This window comes from Mus musculus, chromosome 8 (genome assembly GCF_000001635.26).
Source record: "Mus musculus strain C57BL/6J chromosome 8, GRCm38.p6 C57BL/6J".
NCBI lineage: Eukaryota > Metazoa > Chordata > Mammalia > Rodentia > Muridae > Mus > Mus musculus.
This window is the reverse complement of record NC_000074.6, coordinates 37,481,651-37,505,834: the sequence shown is the minus strand read 5'-3', so window position 1 is coordinate 37,505,834 and position 24,184 is coordinate 37,481,651.

Below are 24,184 nucleotides of genomic sequence, written 5' to 3'. Positions count from 1 at the left end.
AAGGATTCTAGAGGGTAATATGCCAAAGAATAGAATTTAAAAATGAGCCATTCTGAACTGATACAAAAACGAAGGCTATTGAATAAAAAGTTTGAAAACATTTTTGGTCCTTTAACACTGACTCTGTGAAAAACAAACTGCAGAAAACAAGAAACCCTGATTTGGTTGACTTTTGTGTCTTGTGTAAAATATCTACCCACATGGTAGCAGGCTAATCTATGTTAGCTAGTACATACTTCCACAAAATGAACCAGCATGTGTTAACTATGCTAGAATCAGTGGCTCATCAGCATGTTAGCTTGGATGGTTTAGATTATTTGCAAACATGAAATAATTTATTCTACGTTTCAATTGTAACATGTCAATAAAAGTTGGAAAATATTTTATTATATTTATATTCACCGTTAGAGGAAAACAAAACCAACTAGGGCCTGACACATGTTAGAGACTCTGCTGCTGCACTTCTGCTCTTTACTCTAGCCCAGGTCCTGATCAAGGCAACAGTGATTAAAATCCAAGTATGATTAGGGAACCTAACTTGACCAAGTAAACTATGGTCATTACTAATACAATTACAATAGATGCCCATCTGGTAAATAAACGTTTAAATAGTAAAAGGGATGACAGATAGTATACACCAGTGCATCAGCTCCCTTTGAACATAGTGTTTGTTCCTTAGACACTGTCTGTTTGCAAGGTCTAACTGCTGACATTATTCTTTCCTTCCTTCCTTCCTTTCTTCCTTTCTTCTTTCTTTTCCTTCATTCATTTTGTGAGACTTTCTTGCATTAAATACTATAAATGATGTTTTGCTTTTCTTTCATAATGTATAATTTACTGATTTCAAGTTCAATCCCCTGATGTGTAAACACTCACACACATACACACACACAAATACGCACAACAGACACACACACATGTGCGAGTGTGCACACAGGGGTAGGAGAGGGAGAGACACTCATGCACACACACAAAATAATGTTTCAATTTTTATTTTTGTGGTTTTTATTACCCCTTATTACAGATTAGTGACCACGTTCCCATATCCAAACACAGATCTTGCAAAAGCACCCATATATGTCCTTGGAGCAAGCCTAAATGTGTATAAAGGATTTTTGTTTGTTATAAAAATTCAAGACTATTTCCCATATGTAATGTATTTAAACAATACTGATGCCCAAATCAAGAGTCTGAACTATGTAAAAAAAAAAAAAAAAGTGCTCTTCTTAGAAGGCCTGACTTGTTCTGACTGGAATCTAAACCTCATTATACATTTCAATTTAAATGTTTTATCTCTCCCAAGACAAATGGGACTTATGAGATTTTCATACCAGTGATGAACATAAAAATATTTTAGTGTATTGTCACTGTAGCCTTAAATTGCTTTCAACCAGCAAAATAAAAATCACTTAGCAAATGTTAGTTTTGATGAACACAGTACCTCTTCCTCCTTTAGACAATGTACACCACATGGAAGAGTTAATGTGCAGTACAGACAGTTTCTCTCAAGTTTCTTCTTAGAAATTGTTTATGCCTTGCTTTTGTTCAGAGTCTAAATGTACCAAAGCTATATACAATCCCAGAGCAAGAGAGAAGCTATCAGAAACCAGAAATGAAGACCAAGACTATTGACTATACAAAAAACAATCAACTATGGGGGAGACACCATCAGATATGGAAGCTGACAGGAAGGTATAAGCATTAAGCAGACCAGTGTGGATGTAGGAAACCTGTAGCTTTCTTCAAATACTAATCAAATTCCTTTAAAGGTTAGGGGTAAGTTCTCATCATTTGCAGCTTCAGACTGCTGGCCTTGGGGTTGCTCTTCTCTACACTGCTTCTCAGGGAACTCTTCCTTGAAACTCTGATGAGTGTCTGGGTCAGACATAGCACTTACTAATGTCAAAGGTTTGTTAATAAAGTCTCAATTACTCTGCTAACAGGGCATGCTATAGCCTACACTGCAAGTGTCGAGTGTGGCATTAGTAAGTTTCAAGTTTACCAGGAACTACCAACTAAAGTCAGTGTGTTATCTTTAAAATGGCCACGACCACCCACCATCTCCCACCAAGAAACACATGTTTATACGTACTCATTTCATTTCTACTTATTATGATGAAGTATCTGACAAAAGCAACTCGAGGAAGAAAGTGAGTTGGGGGAGCTCTCAGTCAGAGGGTAGCATCCATCACAGAGAAAAGGCTAAGTGTCAGGAGCCTGGGGACTAGTCGTATTCATGCATGGTCAGGATTTAGAACAAGCTGATATTGATGTTGCACTGTCTTTCTTATTTACTCCAGGAACTCACTCTATGAAATGATACTGACTATATCCCAAATGGGTCTTATCTTGAGTAAATCTTTCTAAAAACACCTTCATGGGCATACCCAAAAGTTTTTCTGTCTTCTAGTGGTTCAAATGTAATCAATTTCCAAAGACAATTAACCATCATAATATATGAGACCATAAGTCAATAAAACTTGGTGTTTCATATATTTATTTATTTGGCAGTGTATATGGCTATGTGCCTGCATGTGTGTACTACATGCCTGTAAGTGCCTACAGAAGTCCAATGAGGGTGACAGATCCCCTGAAATTCACTAATATGGGTCTTGGGAATTGAATCCAGGTCCTCTGCAAGAGCTCTTAGCCATTGAGCCATCTTTCCTATTCCACATTTATATTTTAAAGAAGAAAAGTGTGAAAGGGAAAATAGCAATATTTCATTGATGGTAAAAGGATATACAGCCTTTGTCCTTCATCCCTCTCTTGAATTTAAAGACACACACTGAGAAAGAGAGGAAGGGAGGGAGTGAGGGAGGGATAAAGAGAAAGAATGCACATGGGAAGGAAAGGGATGAGGGTATTCATTATTCAGGCCAAATTTTCAAATGCTGTTTTTGTTTTCATTACACCTGTTCAAATGAACTGAACATATCCCGATTTTAAGAAAAGAAAATCAGTTCATAGCAAACTATAATCACCATCATCATATGCAATAATTCCATTATTAGAGTAGGTGAAGTGCTGCAAAATGGTGTGAATGTGTTTAAATTATGCATTGAAGTAGTGTCATGTAACAAAAAAGATAATTCTTTTTGTAAAAATGCTATTCAGTCTATTTTTTACTGTCTAGATTTTATCCCCCTCCTGGTCCACCCTCTGCTTGTTCCACTTCCCATACCTCCTCCCCTCACTCTCCCTCCTGTCTCCAAGAGGTTTTCTCTACTCCCACCTCCCATCCCACCAAACCTCTCCACTCTCTGGGGCCTCAAGTTTGTTGAGGGTTAGGTATATCTTCTCAGACTGAGTCCAGACCTGGTAGTCCTCGGCTGTATATGTGTTGGGGACCTTTTTCTAAATTAATAGTAGTTCTGTGTAAGCAGTATTGTAGAGTTTTTGCCTAGGAAATGTCATGAGTCAGGGTCAGCTATGGAGGTAAAGTTCAAGTATTTGGAAAGTTGGGATACATTGTATGGGGACAATACACTTTAAAGAAGTTCTATGAATCCTGCATCTATACGATTTTGTCACAGGAGTTTACAGACATCTGGATCCATTACTCTATCTCAGAGCACACTCCTGAGAGTAGCTCACAGGTAGCATGCTGCAAACCACAGTCACCTCCAATCTTTAGGTTACATATATTCAGAAAAAGTCCTCTTAGGATCTTCTGGTTAGGAATGTGTAGGTCTCAGGACAAAGTATTGTAAATTTTAAGATAAAACAGAGAGAAATACCCTACAGAAAACCCCTTATGGAGAGTTTCAGTTGTTTGTGTGTTGGTTTTGCTTTCTTGTTTTTTATTTCTCTGGAGAAATGATGATAAACAGACAGGTTGGTAGACGTAATGGAGTAACTAGAAGGATGTCTCAGAACATGTGGAATTTTATATCGATTTTCAAATAAACCCTTTCTGTTTTCTAAGAGAGCATAATAGAAAAGCTCTTAGACACAAATACATTTTGTTTATTTTGTTTGTATTGTATTTTACAGACTTATAGCCCTAGTCACAATATTTGGAGAAATGTCAGAAAGAAAAATGAAACACCCACTGACTTTAACACTAGCAGGTAATTGGGTCAGAAACTCCGAACAAAACAGAGTCATGAAATTAGAATTCCATTAGGTGTCAAAAATATCAAAGAAGTCACTGGACTCAACCAGAATGCCAAGGAAGAAACCAGAGTCAATCTTATCTGCAGTGGTAGTGGAACTTGGAGAAAATTTAATGGACCATTTGTTCTGAAGACCAGGAGTTTTACTTAGTAGAAATAAAAGACCAGTTTTGTTTTTTTGTTTAGCTTTATATTTTCTTTTTTTTTATTAGATATTTTATTTATTTACATTTCAAATGCTATCCCAAAAGTTCCCTATACCCTCCCCCTGCCCTGCTCCCCTACCCCCCCTCCAACTCCCACTTCTTGGCCCTGGCATTTTCCTGTACTGGGGCATATAAAGTTTGTAAGATCAAGGAGCCTCTCTTCCCAATGATGGCCGACTAGGCCATCTACTGCTACATATGCAGCTAGAGACATGAGCTCTGGAGGTACTGGTTAGTTCATATTGTTGTTCTGCCTAAAGGGTTGAAGACCCCTTCAGCTCCTTGGGTGCTTTCTCTAGCTCCTCCATTGGGGTCCCTATGTTCCATCCTATAGATGACTGTGAGCATCCACTTCTGTATTTGCCAGGCACTGGCATAGCGTCACTTGAGACAGCTATATCAGGGTCCTTTCAGCAAAATTTTGCTGGCATTTGCAACGGTGTCTGCGGTTTGGTGGCTGATTATGGGATGGATCCCCAGGTGGGGTAGTCTCTATCCTTTTGCCTTAGCTCCAAACTTTGTCTGTGTAACTCATTCCAGGGATGTTTTGTTCCCTATTCTAAGGAGGAATGAAGTATCCACAATTTGGTCTTCATTCTTCTTGATTTTCTTGTGTCTTTGAAAATGTATCTTGGGTATTCTAGGTTTCTGGGCTAATATCCACTAGCAGTGAGTACATATCAAGTGACTTCTTTTGTGATTGGGTTACCTCACTAAGGATGATATCAAAACCAGATGTCCTTCAACAGAGGAATGGATACAGAAAATGTGGTACATTTACACAATGGAGTACTACTCAACTATTAAAAACAATGAATTTATGAAATCCTTGGGCAAATGGATGTATCTGGAGAATAAAAGACGAGTTTTGCTGGGAAGCTGGTCACACTGTGAGGTATTTGTGAATCTGTGCTCACTTTGTAAAACATATGTGAGAAATAAATTAGGAATAAGTGTGCATTTAAACAAACATAATTAAGATTCCAGAACTTCTCCTGCAAGTCTTATGAGCTAGTGTTTACTGGCCTTCTTCCTGAATGTCACAAGTTTTGAGTTCCTAGGAATTAGTTATTTTTACCAGCTATCTCAGGTTTTAATGCCCAAGTTGTCCACAGTACTTCCCTGTAATATCTTTTTTATAAATCAATTTCTGTGAAATCAATAATCAATTATTAATATAAATTTTATTTCTGATTTTAGTCATTGGAGTCTATCTTTTACCATACACTTTCATTTAGTTAAATATGTGTCAGGGAATCAATACTTGGTTGCATTAATTTTGGGTATTTCTCTTCTATTTTTTATTTCAACTAACATCTCTGTCATGTGCTTTCTTTTTACATGTGTATGTTCAGGCTCAGTTTGTTCTTGTCATTTAAATTGAATGCTTATTAATTTTAGAGTGCTATATTTTTCACCTTTATTTACATTTGGTTTATTCTTTGGTACATTTATTATAGAAGAATATAAGGTTTACATACACAAATTTATAGAAGCTTCAATTTTCATTGTTATTGATTCCTAAAATTATTCTGTCATCACCGAAGAGACATTTTGTATGATATATACATCTCACTTGTACTGCAATTTAGTTTATAACATAAGATATGCTTTCCTGAAAGTGTTACTGGAAACTCAGGAAAATTATGCACGTTGCTGTCAGTGGATAAAATGCTGCTTATATGCTATGATATGGTTGCAGAAAGAGAAGATATTATTCTTACACTTAATATCAAATCAATACATATTGTGCATTTTAGTTACTGTCACTAATGATTCATAAACCCTATGTACCAAAGATTGCAAACCAAAGTATGTATCTTTACTACAAATCTGTCTTATAAAAATATATGTTGAGTTAAACCCAGTACAGATCTTTAATGACTGTGATAAAAACATCATGCCACATAAGCTTCCAGATACATTGTCATGATGACATGACCTTTCAAGACTTTGCTTCTAAAACACAAATAAATGATAATTGTTTTAGAATTCTTATGCAAGTGCACCATCCTCTTTCTAATTACAAACCAAGTGCTAAAAGAAAGGATAATTTTGTTCAAGTACAAAAGTGATGACACTTACTGTGAGCATAATGTAGAAAAAAATACATCAACATGTCAGTGCAACAATAGCCTATTGTTGTGGCCGGCCAGAGGCTCACATGTCTGAGTTCTAGTCTGGAAAGGCATCTTTGAATCTGCAAGAGAAGAGGGAGGGGGGCTAGGTGGTTCAATAAAGATGGAACCAAGACAACCAGTCTGATCAAGGTTCAATTTTACTATTTCTGACACTCGATTATGAAGCAGGGGAAGGGGCCCTTTCCCACCAAATCATCTTAGAGTAAAGTTGCAGGTGACCACGTGTTTGACTCAGGAACAGCAAGGTGTCAGGCAGTGGAAGTGGGAGTGACAGAATGATAGGGTGGCAAGCTCTGCCCCATGCTCTCTTCTGAAACCTGAGCAAACTGTTTTTAGGCTGGGGAGGTTACATCTCCTCCCTGTTGTTAATATAAAAAAGAAGAGGCTGGGTTGAGGCATAAAATTTGTTTATGCCCTATAGTTTTGTCTGAATTCTTAGAGCCTAATGAAGAAACCCATCTCAGTGGGATTTCCTAACTTCTCTTATGGTAAACCCTATCTGGATAAGACGGTCCTTTCTGTCCTAGTAAACATCTAGCAGACTAGCCCTGCTGTTGGCTCCGTCTTTTATAATGCAAATTAGTACTGAATAGGTAACTTCCTTGTTGAAATTTTTACTGAATACCAAGTAGTCAGCTGCAAGGTCTTTCTAGGGTGTTGGAACACTGGTGAGGACTGACTGTACGAATATGAAAGGCACTTTATTATGATAACGCTGAAGGAGAGTAAGTGGATTTTCCTCTTCATTCTTGGATGACAGGTAGGGAAAAGAGAGGAGGGGTGACAACCTGCTCCTTAGTACAGGGCCAATTGGCTTTTTAGGGTGAGAGGCTGTGAAGGACTTGCCCTTCTAACAGTACGGTCTCCAACCTCTCCCCCCCCCCCATTAATTAAGCTTAATAAGGCCACACTTAACTGAGGTGATCAAATGATTTTCTCATCCTTAGATGAGTGGGCTTTTACCATGGCTGGGGGGATATTGACCCAATTCCTCCTGTGGGTGCTGTCACGACCCACACTTGTAGCTCTTGGTATCTTTTGGGGAGGGGAGGGGAGGCAGAGCCTTAGAAAGATATTCTTGAATGTAACTGGAACTAGATACCAACCTCCATCCAAACTGGGTGTATCACACAGGGAACCTAGAAATGGTTAAGCTGGACCTTCCCCTGCAGTAAATCTCTGCACCCAAGCTGGTACCCATACTGTATTCGTATGATGACAAATCAGTATACCCAGTTCTGAGTACTGTGCAGCTCCTAGAGGAGAATTGTCAACCTCAGATTTAGCAAGGCCTTGACAAGAATTATGTCACTAGTAACACCACAATTTGTGGCTCTTAAGCTATATTAGGAGCTGGAGGTCACCCTCTTCATCTCTGTTATTTCCACAGCCTGAGGAACTAAGGGGACCTTGCAATAACAGCAAGGGTAGAAAACTAGAGACCAGCTAAGGGACTAAGCCCGTCTATCAGAATAAAAACCAATCTCTTCTAATATATGAAACTTTTGCCTTTCTAGCCCTTGTAGCAAACCTAAATCTCAAATCAGACTGAAAGCCACAATACGTGCTGGAATGTCTTTAAAATGAAAATAGCAGCTGCTACCTGCATGCTCTTGGGGGCGGGGATGTACGCCCTCTGCAGTCAGGCTGAAGGTATTGATTGACCTGCTTGAAAATGAGATCTAGACAATGAGAAAGTAACAATTCAAACCTTCTTTTGGGGAAGTCCAGGTACATTATTCAGTTGCAAATTAGCAAGGCTCAAGCTCAGTTTCCTTGTGGTGGAGCTGGTTTTTAGAATTAGTAAAAAGGCCAGAGATTTTCTGGAAGTGGGCGCTGTGCTCAGAATTAACTTTGTTAGGTAATTAAGAATTTTAGTTATTTACAATAGGAATCTCTAATATTGAACTAAATGTTAGACCAGTCTAAGATTGAGTTAGAATGACTAGTCACACTGAAGAAAAGAGAAAAATCATTATGACTTTATTAAATAACTAATCTTACTAAGTCAGACTATACAGTCTCTGATGTTCTTTTGCCATAAAGTTAAAAGGCTTGAAGCTAGTCTAAACTGGAAAAATGGCAAGCAAGGATGGATCTAAAACATGATCCCAATTTAGTTTCCTAGTCACTTCAATCAGGGCACTGAGTCAACTTACCTGCCAGCTCGTTCTTTTATCCTTGAGAAGAGTTTTTGCTATCCTATGATTTTTGTTATTCCAGATGAATTTGCAGATTGCCCTTACAAATTCATTGAAGATTTGAGTTGGAATTTTGATGGGGATTGCATTGAATCTGTAGATTGCTTGTGGCAAGATATCCATTTTTACTATACTGATCCTGCCAATCCATGAGCATAGGAGGTCTTTCCATCTTCTGAGATCTTCTTTAATTGCTTTCTTCAGAGACTTGAAGTTCTTATCATACAGATCTTTCATTTCCTTAAAATCACGACAAGATATTTTATATTATTTGTGACTATTGAGAAGGGTGTATTTCCCTAATTTCTTTCTCAGCCTGTTTATCCTTTGACTTGTTTGAGTTAATTTTATATCCAGCTACTTCACTGAAGCTGTTTATCAGGTTTAGGAGTTCTCTGGTGGAATTTTTAGGGTCACTTATATAAACTATCATATCATCTGCAGAAAAAGTGATATTTTGACTTCTTCCTTTCCAATTTGTATCCCCTTGATCTCCTTTTGTTGTCAAATTGCTCTAGCTAGGACTTCAAGTACTATGTTGAATAGGTAGGGAGAAAGTAGGCAGCCTTGTCTAGTCCCTGATTTTAGTGGGATTGCTTCCAGCTTCTCACAATTTACTTTGATGTTGGCTACTGGTTTTCTGTAGATTGTTTTTATCATATTTAGGTATGGGCCTTGAATTCCTGATCTTTCCAAGACTTTTATCATGAATGACTATTGGATTTTGTCAAATGCTTTCTCTGCATCTAACGAGATGATCATGTGGTTTTTGTCTTTGAGTTTGTTTATATACTGGATTACATTGATACATTTCCGTATATTGAACCATCCCTGAATCCCTGGGATGAAACCTACTTGGTCGGGATGGATGATTGCTTTAATGTGTTCTTGGATTCAGTTAGTGAGAAATTTATTGAGGAATTTTGCATCGATATTCATAAGGGAAATTGGTCTGAAGTTCTCCATTTTTGTTAGGTTTTTTTGTGGTTTAGGTATCAGAGTAATTGTGGCTTCATAAAATGAGTTGGGTAGAGCACCTTCTGCAACTATTTTGTGGAATAGTTTGTGAAGAACTGGGATTAGATCTTTTTTGAAGGTCTGATAGAACTCTGCACTAAACCCATCTGGTCCTGGGCTTTTTTTGGTTGGGAAACTATTAATGACTGCTTCTATTTCTTTAGAAGATATAGGACTGTTTAGATCATTAACCTGATCTTGATTTAACTTTGGTACCTGGAATCTGTCTAGAAACATGTCCATTTCATCCAGGTTCTCCAGATTTGTTGAGTATTGCCTTTTGTAAAAAAATCTGATGGTGTTTTTTTTTTTTTTTTTCTTCAGGATCTGTTGTTATGTCTCCCTTTTCATTTCTGATTTTTTAAATTAGGATGCTTTCCCTATGCCCTCTAGTGAGTCTGGCTAAGGGTTCATCTATCTTTTTGATTTTCTAAAAGAACCAGCTCTTCGTTTGGTTGATTCTTTGAATAGTTCTTCTTGTTTCCACTTGGTTGATTTCGCCCCCCGAGTTTGGTTATTTCCTGCCATCTACTCCTCTTGGGTGAATTTGCTTCCTTTTGTTCTAGAGCTTTTAGGTGTGTTGTCAAGTTGCTAATGTGTGCTCTCTCTAGTTTCTTTTTGGAGGCACACCGAGCTATGAGTTTTCCTCTTAGAAATGCTTTCATTGTGTCACATAAGTTTGGGTATGTTGTGGCTTCATTTTCACTAAACTCCAAAAAGTCCTTAATTTCTTTCTTTATTCCTTCCTTGACCAAGATATCATTGACAAGAGTGTTGTTCTGTTTCCATTTGAATATTGGCTTTCTTTTATTTATTTTGTTATTGAAGATCAGCCTTAGTCCATGGTGATCTGATAGGATGCATAGTAAATTTCAATATTTTTGTATCGGTTGAGGCCTGTTTTGTGACCAATTATGTGGTCAATTTTGGAGAAGGTACCATGAGGTGCTGAGAAGAAGGTATATCTTTTTGTTTTAGGATAAAATGTTCTGTAGATATCTGTTAGATCTATTTGTTTCATAACTTCTGTTGCTTTCACTGTGTCCCTGTTTAGTTTCTGTTTCCACGATCTGTCCATTGATGAAAGTGATGTGTTGAAGACTCCCACTATTATTGTGTGAGGTGCAATGTGTGCTTTGAGCTTTACTAAAGATTTTTAATTAATGTGGCTGCCCTTGTATTTGGAGCATAGATATTCAGAATTGAGAGTTCCTCTTGGAAGATTTTACCTTTGATGAGTATGAAGTGCCTCTCCTTGTCTTTTTAATGACTTTGGGTTGGAAGTTGATTTTATTAGATATTAGAATGGCTACTCCAGCTTGTTTTGATTTTATTAGATATTAGAATGGCTACTCAAGCTTGTTTCTTCAGACCATTTGCTTGGAAAATTGTTTTCCAGCCTTTCATTCTGAGGTAGTGTCTATCTTTTTCCCTGAGATGAGTTTCCTGTAAGCAGCAAAATGTTGGGTCGAGTTTGTGTAGCCAGTCTATTAGTCTATGTCTTTTTATTGGAGAGTTGAGACCATTGATATTAAGAGATATTAAGTAAAAGTAATTGTTGCTTCGTATTATTTTTGTTATTAAATTTTGCATTCTGTTCTTGTGGCTGTCTTGTTTTAGGTTTGTTGAGGGATTTCCTTCTTGCTTTTTCTAGGACGTGGTTTCCACCCTTGTATTTTTTTTTCTGTTATTTTCCTTTGAAGGGCTGGATTCGTGGAAAGATAATGTGTGAATTTGGTTCTGTCATGGAATACTTTTGCTTTTCCGTCTAAGGTTATTGAAAATTTGGCTGGGTATAGGATCCTGGGTTGGCATTTGTGTTCTCTTAGTGTCTGTAAAACATCTGTCTAAGCTCTTCTTGTTTTTATAGTCTCTGGTGAAAAATGTGGCATAATTCTGATAGGCTTGCCTTTATATGTTACTTGACCCTTTTCCCTTACTGCTTTTAATATTCTATCTTTATTTAGTGCATTTATTGTTCTGATTATTATGTGTAGGGAGGAATTTCTTTTCTGGTCCAGTCTATTTGGGGTTCTGTAGGCTTCTTGTATGTTCATGGGCATCTCTTTCTTTAGGTTTGGGAAGTTTTCTTCTATAATTTTGTTGAAGATATTTGCCGGTCCTTTGAATTGAAAATCTTCGTTCTCATCTACTTCTATTATCCATCGGTTTGGACTTCTTATTGTGTCCTGGATTTCCTGGATGTTTTGAGTTAGGATCTTTTTGCATTTTCCATTTTCTTTGATTGTTGTGCCGATGTTCTCTATGGAATCTTCTGCACCTGAGATTCTCTCTTCCATCTCTTGTATTCTGTTGCTGATGCTAGCATCTATGGTTCCAGATTTCTTTCCTAGGCTTTCTATCTCCAGCGTTGCCTCACTTTGGGTTTTCCTTATTGTGTCTACCTCCCTTTTTAGGTCTTGGATGGTTTTATTCAATTCCATCACCTGTTTGGTCTTGTTTTCCTGCAATTCTTTAAGGGATTTTTATGCTTCCTCTTTAAGGTCTTCTACCTGTTTAGCAGTGTTCTCCTCTATTATTTAAATGAGTTATTAAAATCCTTCTTGATGTCCTCTACCATCATCATGAGATATGCTTTTAAATCCAGGTCAAGCTTTTCGGGTGTGTTGGGGTGCCCTGGACTGGGTGAGGTCGGAGTGCTGGGTTCTGATGCTGGTGACTTGTCTTGGTTTCTGTTAGTAAGATCCTTACGTTTGCCTTTCGCCATCTGGTAATCTCTGGAGTTAGTTGTTATAGTTGTCTCTGGTTAGATATTGTTCCTCTTATGATTCTGTTAGCCTCTATCAGCAGACCCTGGAAACTAGCTCTCTCCTCTGAGTTTCAGTGGTCAGAGCACTCTCTGCAGGCCTGCTCTCCTCTTACAGGAAAGGTGCACAGATATATGGCATTCGGACCTCCCTCCTGGCCAAAGATGAAGGTGAAAACAGGACTTGTCCCAGATGCTGTGTTGCTTTGGCCTGTCACAGAAGCTGTTAGCTTCTGTAGTCCACACTCTCACCTGCACAGACTGGATCAGAAGAATCCTGGAACCAAGATGGCTCCCCCAGGTGCTCCTACAAAGCCCTCCCAGGTAGGGCAGACACCTCTCCTCTGGGAGGGAAGGTACCTGGATGTCTGGAATCCAAAAAGGGAACTGCCTCAGAAGCTCTGTGGCTCCTGCCTGTCCCAGAAGCTGTAAGCTTCTGTAGTCTACACTCTCACCTGTTCAGACTAGTCTCAGTGGAGTCCCGGAACCAAGATGTTTCCCTCTGATACTCAGGCAAAACCCTATATAAAGAACTCAAGAAGGTTGACTCCAGAAAATCAAATAACCCCATTAAAAATGGGGTTCAGAGCTAAACAAACAATTCTCACCTGAGGAATACTGAATGTCTGAGAAGCACCTGAAAAAATGTTTAACATCCTTAATCATCAGGGAAATGCAAATCAAAAGAACCCTGAGATTCCACTTCACACCAGTCAGAATGGCTAAGATCAAAAATTTAGGTGAGAGCAGATGCTGGCGAGGATGTGGGGAAAGAGGAACACTCCTCCATTGTTGTTGGGATTGCAAACTTATATAACCACTCTGGAAATCAGTCTGGCAGTTCCTCAGAACATTGGACATAGTACTACCGGAGGATCCTGCAATACCTATCCTGGGCATATATCCAGCAGATGTTCCAACCGGTAAGAAGGACACATGCTCCACTATGTTCATAGAAGCCTTATTTATAACAGCCAGAAGCTGGAAAGAACCAGATGCCCCTCATGGGACAAATGGACACAGAAAATGTGATACATTTACACAATGGAGTACTACTCAGCTATTAAAAAGAATGAATTTATAAAATTCCTAGGCAAATGGATGGACCTGGAAGGCATCATCCTGAGTGAGGTACCCCAATCACAAAAGAACTCACACAATATGTACTCACTGATAAATAGACATTAGCCCAGAAATTTAGAATACCCAAGATATAAGATACAATTTGCTAAACACATGAAACTCAAGAAGAACAAAGACCAAAGGGTGGACACTTTCCCCCTTCTTAGAATTGGGAACAAAACACCCGTGGTAAGAGTTACAGAGACACAGTTTGTAGTTGAGACGAAAGGATGGACCATCTAGAGACTATCATATCCCAGGATCCATCCCAAAATCAGCTTCCAAACGCTAACACCATTGCATATAGTAGCAAGATTTTTCTGAAAGGACCCTGGTATAGCTGTCTCTTGTGAGACTATGACGGGGCCTAGCAAACACATAAGTGGATGCTCACAGTCAGCTAGATGGATCAGAGGGCTCCCAATGGAGGAGCTAGAGAAAATAACCAAGGAGCTAAAGGGATCTGCAAACCTATAGGTGGAACACCAATATTAACTACCCAGTACCCCCCACAGCTCGTGTCTCTAGATTCATATGTATCAGAAGATGGCCTAGTAGGCCATTAGTGGAAAGAGAGGCCCATTGGTCGTGCAAACTTTATCTGCCTCAGTACAGGGGAACGCCAGGGCCAAGAAGTGGGAGTGGGTGGGTGGGGGAGTGGGGGGGGGGGTTGGGGAGGACTTTTGGGATAGCATTGAAAATGTAAATGAAATAAATGCCAAAAAAAGAACTAACACTATTATGTGGAAACAAGTAGTTACCTGAGGACACTAGAAGGAAAGAATTATACATGCACAATTTTAAAGAATACTAAAATATTATCTTAAACTATAACTGTTATGAATATACAAAGAATGAGCTTATATATCCAATCTACCTTATATGTACATCCTATAGACTCTCTGAGATATAAATCTAGCCTGGTATTGTTTAAAATGTCCAGACAATTTAGAACAATTTAATAAATGTCTAAAGACTGTCTTTTTAAGAGGACAGCATTTTTTATGAGTTGTATATGCATAAGCAATTGCAAATTTGAGAATTAATAGCATCTGAGGGACGAACAATCTTAAGCAATTGTGAGCTTTGTGATATAACATTTATTATTAATATACAAATTAAGGTTTGATTGTTCAGCATTTTAAAACACCATCTATAGCACACAACTAGATTATTTGTGTTGAAACATGGGGAAACTTAAGAGACTAAGCATGTGATTAGTTTACATTTACTTATGTCTCATATAGGGGTTGTTATTAAACACAATAATTGGGATGTATGCATGCATGAATTTATAAAGATATAAAAGCATGCATAAAAATAATTTTAACTCATCTTTGGAATATTGATTGTTAATTTATTTAAAATGATGGTATGTAATAGGTCAATGATTAATATTTAGTAATAACCAACTAAATTGTTGTATTGAACAAGGAACATACACTAGTCACCTTTTTAAGACACAATTTTTGTTATAGGTTTTTAAAAAATATACAAATATACTTTATAATTCTTTATTAGTACCACAGTTGAAACTGTGTTTTGAGGTGAAAACCACTTTGACCTTGGACGTCTGCCCTTGACCCTTTTCTCAAGAAGAGGCTGAAGGCAGCCCAATTTATTGTAGGCCAGAAAACTTACTCCGGGTCTTAGTGAGAACAATATGGCTACTCTGGTTCGGACATGTGGAGGATCATGGGGCAAAGGTGAACGTGGCCCTCTCCTGAGTTCGCTGTAAGGCTTCCCGCCTTATGGTGGCCTCTCACACCACTATAGCTCTGGGAAACTGTGTGTCTCAAGGCCCTGCCCCACAGCAGCCAGCAGCTAGCTGAGTCCACGTGGGCCAAAGATCAGCTGGGAGGATGAGAAAAATTACTTTACAATGTTTTTTCTCTCCAAGGAATTGTCTTTTGCACAGCTAATATTTAATTACCAATGATAATTAATAACAATTATAAAAGATTTCTTTATTTTTTGCAAAACCATTTGTAGTAAACTAAAACCCTAAGTTATAAAAAGATATTGTCTTTGAATCTTTTGGGTGAGTGCAAGGATTTAAGGTAAACTTCTCTTGGGAAGTATTAGCTAATAAAACATTTTCCACTTAGGAAACAATATACACTGAAAGACTAAAACTCTTGGCTTCTTGTATAGAAGCAGAAATGATAAAAATTCTTTACATAATGTAGATCAATATTTAGCCATATTAGAGGCAAAATATTTTAGTTATTACAAACTCACCAGAAGCAAAACCTTTACAATCATTAAGATGCAAAGTAGAGAGAAAAAGAAACAAACCTTCGGATCTATAATAACTATATAAAAGGTAGGCAAACCAGATTGTAATGCCTTGATAAATTTTACGGTCTGATTGACTCTTCAGAAACTATGAATTTGAACTTCATTAAAACAGCATCTGGCTAGATCTGTAAAGAATTATTGTTTCTTTTGCAACATTAACTTTGGGAAAGTAAAACCCAATTTCAAAACAATTTATTACTTATAGAATTAATATTAGAATTATTACTATCATATTATGAAGTTTGGCTGCCTATTAATACCTATGAATACATGCAAGCTTTAATGCTTTATTAAAGAGACATTGTTTTAAATCCTATCTTTAATTTTACTTTCTAGGATAGGAACCATATTAATTATTATCTCAACTAGAAATATCCTTAGAGACCCAGCCTCCAGGCCTGCCTTTATGCCACGTGTTGGAAGGACTTTAAACTTGAGTTATCAATTTTAAGGCTAACCACCTGTTACTAATGTAACAATTATTAATCTTAACCAACAACTTATGAGCTGGTTGTGAAAAAACGTAGAGCACATTACCAATGGGGGGAAAAAAACCAAAAAAACAAATGAAGCAGTTATATTTAGACCAATCAGAGAACATTAAATTTTTTTAGCTACAATCATAGAATAAAAAGCACTTTATCATTTGCCAAACACATTAATCATGATTGTAGAGAACCCTCCAGGAAAGAACCATTTATCAGCTTTTTTACCCCGAAACTAAGAGGCTGTAGACTCTCCTTTTTTCCTATAATGAACAGTTTTTCCAACAGGGGCCCTCCTGCTGTGTGACTATTTCCTGGTTGAAGCATGTGGCCACTCTGGGCTTTGCAGATTAAGTTTTTTAGCCATCTTTACTATCCAACATAAAACATTGAACATTCATTCATACAGACTGAACACGAACATACATGAATTGAACACGTGAAAGGACTGGTACACCAGACATTAGACAAAGACACAAGGAGGGCAGAGCACTTTTGCTGTAAGGCCCAGAAAGAACAAAGCAGGGCACTCCTGAAATTTTTCTCCAATTTTTGGAGCATTTTCCTCTGCTTTTTGGGACATTTTCCTCCCACATGACGAAGTTTTTAACTGCAATCATCCGCCTGATTATTATTTTCCTTTTAATAAACCCTTTCTTTTCTTTCTTTTTTTTATTTTTTTTTCCATTTTTTATTAGGTATTTAGCTCATTTACATTTCCAATGCTATACCAAAAGTCCCCCATACCCACCCACCCCCACTCCCCTACCCACCCACTCCCCATTTTTGGCCCTGGCGTTCCCCTGTACTGGGGCATATAAAGTTTGCGTGTCCAATGGGCCTCTCTTTCCAGTAATGTCTGACTAGGCCATCTTTTGATACATATGCAGCTAGAGTCAAGAGCTCCAGGGTACTGGTTAGTTCATAATGTTGTTCCACCTATAGGGTTGCAGATCCCTTTAGCTCCTTGGCTACTTTCTCTAGCTCCTCCATTGGGAGCCCTGTGATACATCCATTAGCTGACTGTGAGCATCCACTTCTGTGTTTGCTAGGCCCCGGCATAGTCTCACAAGAGACAGCTACATCTGGGTCCTTTCGATAAAATCTTGCTAGTATATGCAGTGGTGTCAGCGTTTGGATGCTGATTATGGGGTGGATCCCTGGATATGGCAGTGTCTACATGGTCCATCCTTTCATCTCAGCTCCAAACTTTGTCTCTGTAACTCCTTCCATGGGTGTTTTGTTCCCAATTCTAAGGAAGGGCATAGTGTCCACACTTCAGTCTTCATTCTTCTTGAGTTTCATGTGTTTAGCAAATTGTATCTTATATCTTGGGTATCCTAGGTTTGGGGCTAGTATCCACTTATCAGTGAGTACATATTGTGTGAGTTCCTTTGTGAATGTGTTACCTCAATCAGGATGATGCCCTTCAGGTCCATACATTTGCCTAGGAATTTCATAAATTCATTCTTTTTAATAGCTGAGTAGTACTCCATTGTGTAGATACCACAATTTCTGTATCCATTCTTCTGTTGAGGGGCATCTGGGTTCATTCCAGCTTCTGGTAATTATAAGTAAGGCTGCTATGAGCATAGTGGAGCATGTGTCCTTCTTACCAGTTGGGGCATCTTCTGGATATATGCCCAGGAGAGGTATTGCTGGATCCTCCGGTAGTAATATGTCCAATTTTCTGAGGAACCGCCAGACTGATTTCCAGAGTGGTTGTACAAGCCTGCACTCCCACCAACAATGGAGGAGTGTTCCTCTTTCTCCACATCCACGCCAGCATCTGCTGTCACCTGAATTTTTGATCTTAGCCATTCTGACTGGTGTGAGGTGGAATCTCAGGGTTGTTTTGATTTGCATTTCCCTGATGATTAAGGATGTTGAACATTTTTTCAGGTGCTTCTCTGCCATTCGGCATTCCTCAGGTGAGAATTCTTTGTTCAGTTCTGAGCCCCATTTTTTAATGGGGTTATTTGATTTTCTGAAGTCCACCTTCTTGAGTTCTTTATATATGTTGGATATTAGTCCCCTATCTGATTTAGGATAGGTAAAGATTCTTTCCCAATCTGTTGGTGGTCTTTTTGTCTTTTTTTTAATGAAACATAAATATGTTTACTCTTTTTTTTTCTTTTTTCTTTTTTTTCCATTTTTATTAGGTATTTAGCTCATTTACATTTCCAATGCTATACCAAAAGTCCCCCATAGCCACCCACCCCCACTCCCCTACCTACCCACTCCCCTTTTTTGGCCCTGGCCTTCCCCTGTACTGGGGCATATAAAGTTTGCGTGTCCAATGGGCCTCTCTTTCCAGTGATGGCCGCCTAGGCCATCTTTTGATACATATGCAGCTAGAGTCAAGAGCTCCGGGGTACTGGTTAGTTCATAATGTTGTTCCACCTATAGGGTTGCAGAACCCTTTAGCTTCTTGGGTACTTTCTCTAGCTCCTTCATTGGGGGCCAGGTGATCCATCCAATAGCCGACTGTGAGCATCCACTTCTATGTTTGCTAGGCCCAGGCATACTCTGACAAGAGACAGCTATATCAGGGTACTTTCAGCATAATCTTGCTAGTGTATGCAATGGTGTCAGCATTTGGAAGCTGATTCTGGGATGGATCCCCGGATATGGCAGTCTCTACATGGTCCATCTTTTTATCTCAGCTCCAAACTTTGTCTCTGTACCTCCTTCCAAGCGTCTTTTGTTCCCACTGCTAAGGAGGGGCATAGTGTCCACACTTCAGTCTTCATTTTTCTTGAGTTTCATGTGTTTAGGAAATTGTATCTTATATCTTGGATATCCTAGGTTTTGGGCTAATATCCACTTATCAGTGAGTACATATTGTGTGAGTTCCTTTGTGAATGTGTTACCTCACTCAGAATGATGCCCTCTAGGTCCATCCATTTGGCTAGGAATTTCATAAATTCATTCTTTTTAATAGCTGAGTAGTACTCCATTGTGTAGATGTACCACATTTTCTGTATCCATTCCTCTGTTGAGGGGCATCTGGGTTCCTTCCAGCTTCTGGCTATTATAAATAAGGCTGCTATGAACATAGTGGAGCATGTGTCCTTCTTACCAGTTGGGGCATCTTCTGGATATATGCCCAGGAAAGGTATTGCTGGATCCTCCGGTAGTACTATATCCAGTTTTCTGAGGAACCGCCAGACTGATTTCCAGAGTGGTTGTACAAGCCTGCAATCCCACCAACAATGGAGGAGTGTTCCTCTTTCTCCACATCCACGCCAGCATCTGCTGTCACCTGAATTTTTGATCTTCGCCATTCTGACTGGTGTGAGGTGGAATCTCAGGGTTATTTTGATTTGCATTTCCCTGATGATTAAGGATGTTGAACATTTTTTCAGGTGCTTCTCTGCCATTCGGCATTCCTCAGGTGAGAATTCTTTGTTCAGTTCTGAGCCCCATTTTTTAATGGGGTTATTTGATTTTCTGAAGTCCACCTTCTTTAGTTCTTTATATATGTTGGATATTAGTCCCCTATCTGATTTAGGATAGGTAAAGATCCTTTCCCTATCTGTTGGTGGTCTTTTTGTCTTATTGACGGTGTCTTTTGCCTTGCAGAAACTTTGGAGTTTCATTAGGTCCCATTTGTCAATTCTCGATCTTACAGCACAAGCCATTGCTGTTCTGTTCAGGAATTTTTCCCCTGTGCCCATATCTTCAAGGCTTTTCCGCACTTTCTCCTCAATAAGTTTCAGTGTCTCTGGTTTTATGTGATGTTCCTTGATCCACTTAGATTTGACCTTAGTACAAGGAGATAAGTATGGATCGATTCGCATTCTTCTACACGATAACAACCAGTTGTGCCAGCACCAATTGTTGAAAATGCTGTCTTTCTTCCACTGGATGGTTTTAGCTCCCTTGTCGAAGATCAAGTGACCATAGGTGTGTGGGTTCATTTCTGGGTCTTCAATTCTATTCCATTGGTCTACTTGTCTGTCTCTATACCAGTACCATGCAGTTTTTATCACAATTGCTCTGTAGTAAAGCTTTAGGTCAGGCATGGTGATTCCACCAGAGGTTCTTTTATCCTTGAGAAGACTTTTTGCTATCCTAGGTTTTTTGTTATTCCAGATGAATTTGCAAATTGCTCCTTCTAATTCGTTGAAGAATTGTGTTGGAATTTTGATGGGGATTGCATTGAATCTGTAGATTGCTTTTGGCAAGACAGCCATTTTTACAATGTTGATCCTGCCAATCCATGAGCATGGGAGATCTTTGCATCTTCTGAGATCTTCTTTAATTTCTTTCTTCAGAGACTTGAAGTTTTTATCATACAGATCTTTCACTTCCTTAGTTAGAGTCACGCCGAGATATTTTATATCATTTGTGAGTATTGAAAAGGGTGTTGTTTCCCTAATTTCTTTCTCAGCCTGTTTATTCTTTGTGCAGAGAAAGGCCATTGACTTGTTTGAGTTAATTTTATATCCAGCTACTTCACTGAAGCTGTTTATCAGGTTTAGGAGTTCTCTGGTGGAATTTTTAGGGTCACTTATATATACTATCATATCATCTGCAAAAAGTGATATTTTGAGTTCCTCTTTTCCAATTTGTATCCTCTTGATCTCCTTTTGTTGTCGAATTGCTCTGGCTAATACTTCAAGTACTATGTTGAAAAGGTAGGGAGAAAGTGGGCAGCCTTGTCTAGTCCCTGATTTTAGTGGGATTGCTTCCAGCTTCTCTCCATTTACTTTGATGTTGGCTACTGGTTTGCTGTAGATTGCTTTTATCATATTTAGGTATGGGCCTTGAATTCCTGATCTTTCCAAAACTTTTATCATAATGGGTGTTGGATCTTGTCAAATGCTTTTTCTGCATCTAACGAGATGATCATGTGGTTTTTGTCTTTGAGTTTGTTTATATAATGGATTACATTGATGGATTTTCGTATATTAAACCATCCCTGCATCCCTGGGATAAAACCTACTTGGTCAGGATGGATGATAGCTTTAATGTGTTCTTGGATTCAGTTAGCGAGAATTTTATTGAGGATTTTTGAATCGATATTCATAAGAGAAATTGGTCTGAAGTTCTCTATCTTTGTTGGGTCTTTCTATGGTTTAGGGATCAGAGTAATAGTGGCTTCATAAAATGAGTTGGGTAGAGTACCTTCTACTTCGATTTTGTGAAATAGTTTGTGCAGAACTGGAATTAGATCTTCTTTGAAGGTTTGATAGAACTCTGCACTAAACCCCTCTGGTCCTGGGCTTTTTTAGGCTGGGAGTCTATTAATAACTGCTTCTATTTCTTAAAGTGATACGGGACTGTTTAGATGGTCGACTTGATCCTGATTCAACTTTGGTACCTGGTATCTGTCCAGAAATTTGTCCATTTCGTCCAGGTTTTCCAGTTTTGTTGAGTATAGCCTTTTGTAGAAGGATCTGATGGTGTTTTGGATTTCTTCAGGATCTGTTGTTATGTCTCCCTTTTCATTTCTGATTTTGTTAATTAGGATTTTGTCCCTGTGCCCTTTAGTGAGTCTAGCTAAGGGTTTATCTATCTTGTTGATTTTCTCAAAGAACCAACTCCTCGTTTGGTTAATTCTTTGAATATTTCTTCTTGTTTCACTTGGTTGATTTCACCCCTGAGTTTGATTATTTCCTGCAGTCTACTCCTCTTGGGTGAATTTGCTTCCTTTTTTTCTAGAGCTTTTAGATGTGTTGTCAAGCTGCTAGTATGTGCTCTCTCCCGTTTCTTCTTGGAGGCTCTCAGAGCTATGAGTTTCCCTCTTAGAAATGCTTTCATTGTGTCCCATAGGTTTGGGTACGTTGTGGCTTCATTTTCATTAAACTCTAAAAAGTCTTTAATTTCTTTCTTTATTCCTTCCTTGACCAAGGTATCATTGAGAAGAGTGTTATTCAGTTTCCACATGAATGTTGGCTTTCCATTATTTATGTTGTTATTGAAGATCAGTCTTAGGCCATGGTGGTCTGATAGGATACATGGGACAATTTCAATATTCTTGTATCTGTTGAGGCCTGTTTTGTGACCAATTATATGGTCAATTTTGGAGAAGGTCCCGTGAGGTGCTTTGAAGAAGGTATATCCTTTTGTTTTAGGATAAAATGTTCTGTAGATGTGTGTCAGGTCCATTTGTTTCATAACTTCTGTTAGTTTCACTGTGTCCCTGTTTAGTTTCTATTTCCACGATCTGTCCATTGATGAAAGTGGTGTGTTGAAGTCTCCCACTATTATTGTGTGAGGTTCAATGTGTGCTTTGAGCTTTACTAAAGTGTCTTTAATGAATGTGGCTGTCCTTGCATTATTCAATATTCAAAATTGAGAGTTCCTCTTGGAGGATTTTAACTTTGATGAGTATGAAGTGTCCCTCCTTGTCTTTTTCGATAACTTTGGGTTGGAAGTCGATTTTATCTGATATTAAAATGGTTACTCCAGCTTGTTTCTTCAGTCCATTTGCTTGGAAAATTGTTTTCCAGCCTTTCACTCTGAGGTAGTGTCTGTCTTTTTCCCTGAGATGGGTTTCCTATAAGCAGCAGAAGGTTGGGTCCTGTTTGTGTAGCCAGTCTGTTAGTCTGTCTTTTTATTGGGGAATTGAGTCCATTGATATTAAGAGATATTAAGGAAAAGTAATTGTTGCTTCCTTTTATTTTTGTTCTTAGAGTTGGCATTCTGTTCTTGTGGCTGTCTTCTTTTTGGTTTGTTGAGGTATTACTTTCTTGCTTTTTCTAGGGCGTGATTTCCGTCCTTGTATTGCTTCTTTTCTGTTATTATCCTTTGAAGGGCTGGATTCGTGGAAAGACATTGTGTGAATTTGGTTTTGTCGTGGAATACTTTGGTTTCTCCATCTATGGTAATTGAGAGTTTGGCCGGGTATAGTAGCCTGGCCTGGCATTTGTGCTCTCTTAGTGTCTGTATAACATCTGTCCAGGCTCTTCTGGCTTTCATAGTCTCTGGTGAAAAGTCTGGTGTAATTCTGATAGGCCTGCCTTTATATGTTACTTGACCTTTTCCCCCTTACTGCTTTTAATATTCTACCTTTATTTAGTGCATTTGTTGATCTGATTATTATGTGTTGGGAGGAATTTCTTTTCTGGTCCAGTCTATTTGGAGTTCTGTAGGCTTCTTGTATGATCATGGGCATCTCTTTCTTTATGTTTGGGAAGTTTTCTTCTATTATTTTGTTGAAGATATTAGCTGGCCCTTTAAGTTGAAAATCTTCCTTCTCATCAATTCCTATTATCCGTAGGTTTGGTCTTCTCATTGTGTCCTGGATTACCTGGATGTTTTGAGTTAGGCTCCTTTTGCATTTTGTATTTTCTTTGACTGTTGTGTCGATGTTCTCTATGGAATCTTCTGCACCTGAGATTCTCTCTTCCATTTCTTGTATTCTGTTGCTGATGCTTGCATCTATGGTTCCAGATCTCTTTCCTAGGGTTTCTATCTCCAGCGTTGCCTCGCTTTGGGTTTTCTTTATTGTGTCTACTTCCCTTTTTAGTTCTAGTATGGTTTTGTTCACTTCCATTACCTGTTTGGATGTGTTTTCCTGTTTTTCTTTAATGACTTCTACCTGTTTGGCTGTGTTTTCCTGCTTTTCTTTAAGGGCCTGTAACTCTTTAGCAGTGCTCTCCTGTAATTCTTTAAGTGACTTATGAAAGTCCTTCTTGATGTCCTCTATCATCATCATGAGAAATGTTTTTAAATCTGTGTCTAGATTTTCGGTTGTGTTGGGGTGCCCAGGACTAGGTGGGGTGGGAGTGCTGCGTTCTGATGATGGTGAGTGGTCTTGATTTCTGTTAGTAGGATTCTTACATTTGCCTTTCGCCATCTGGTAATCTCTGAAG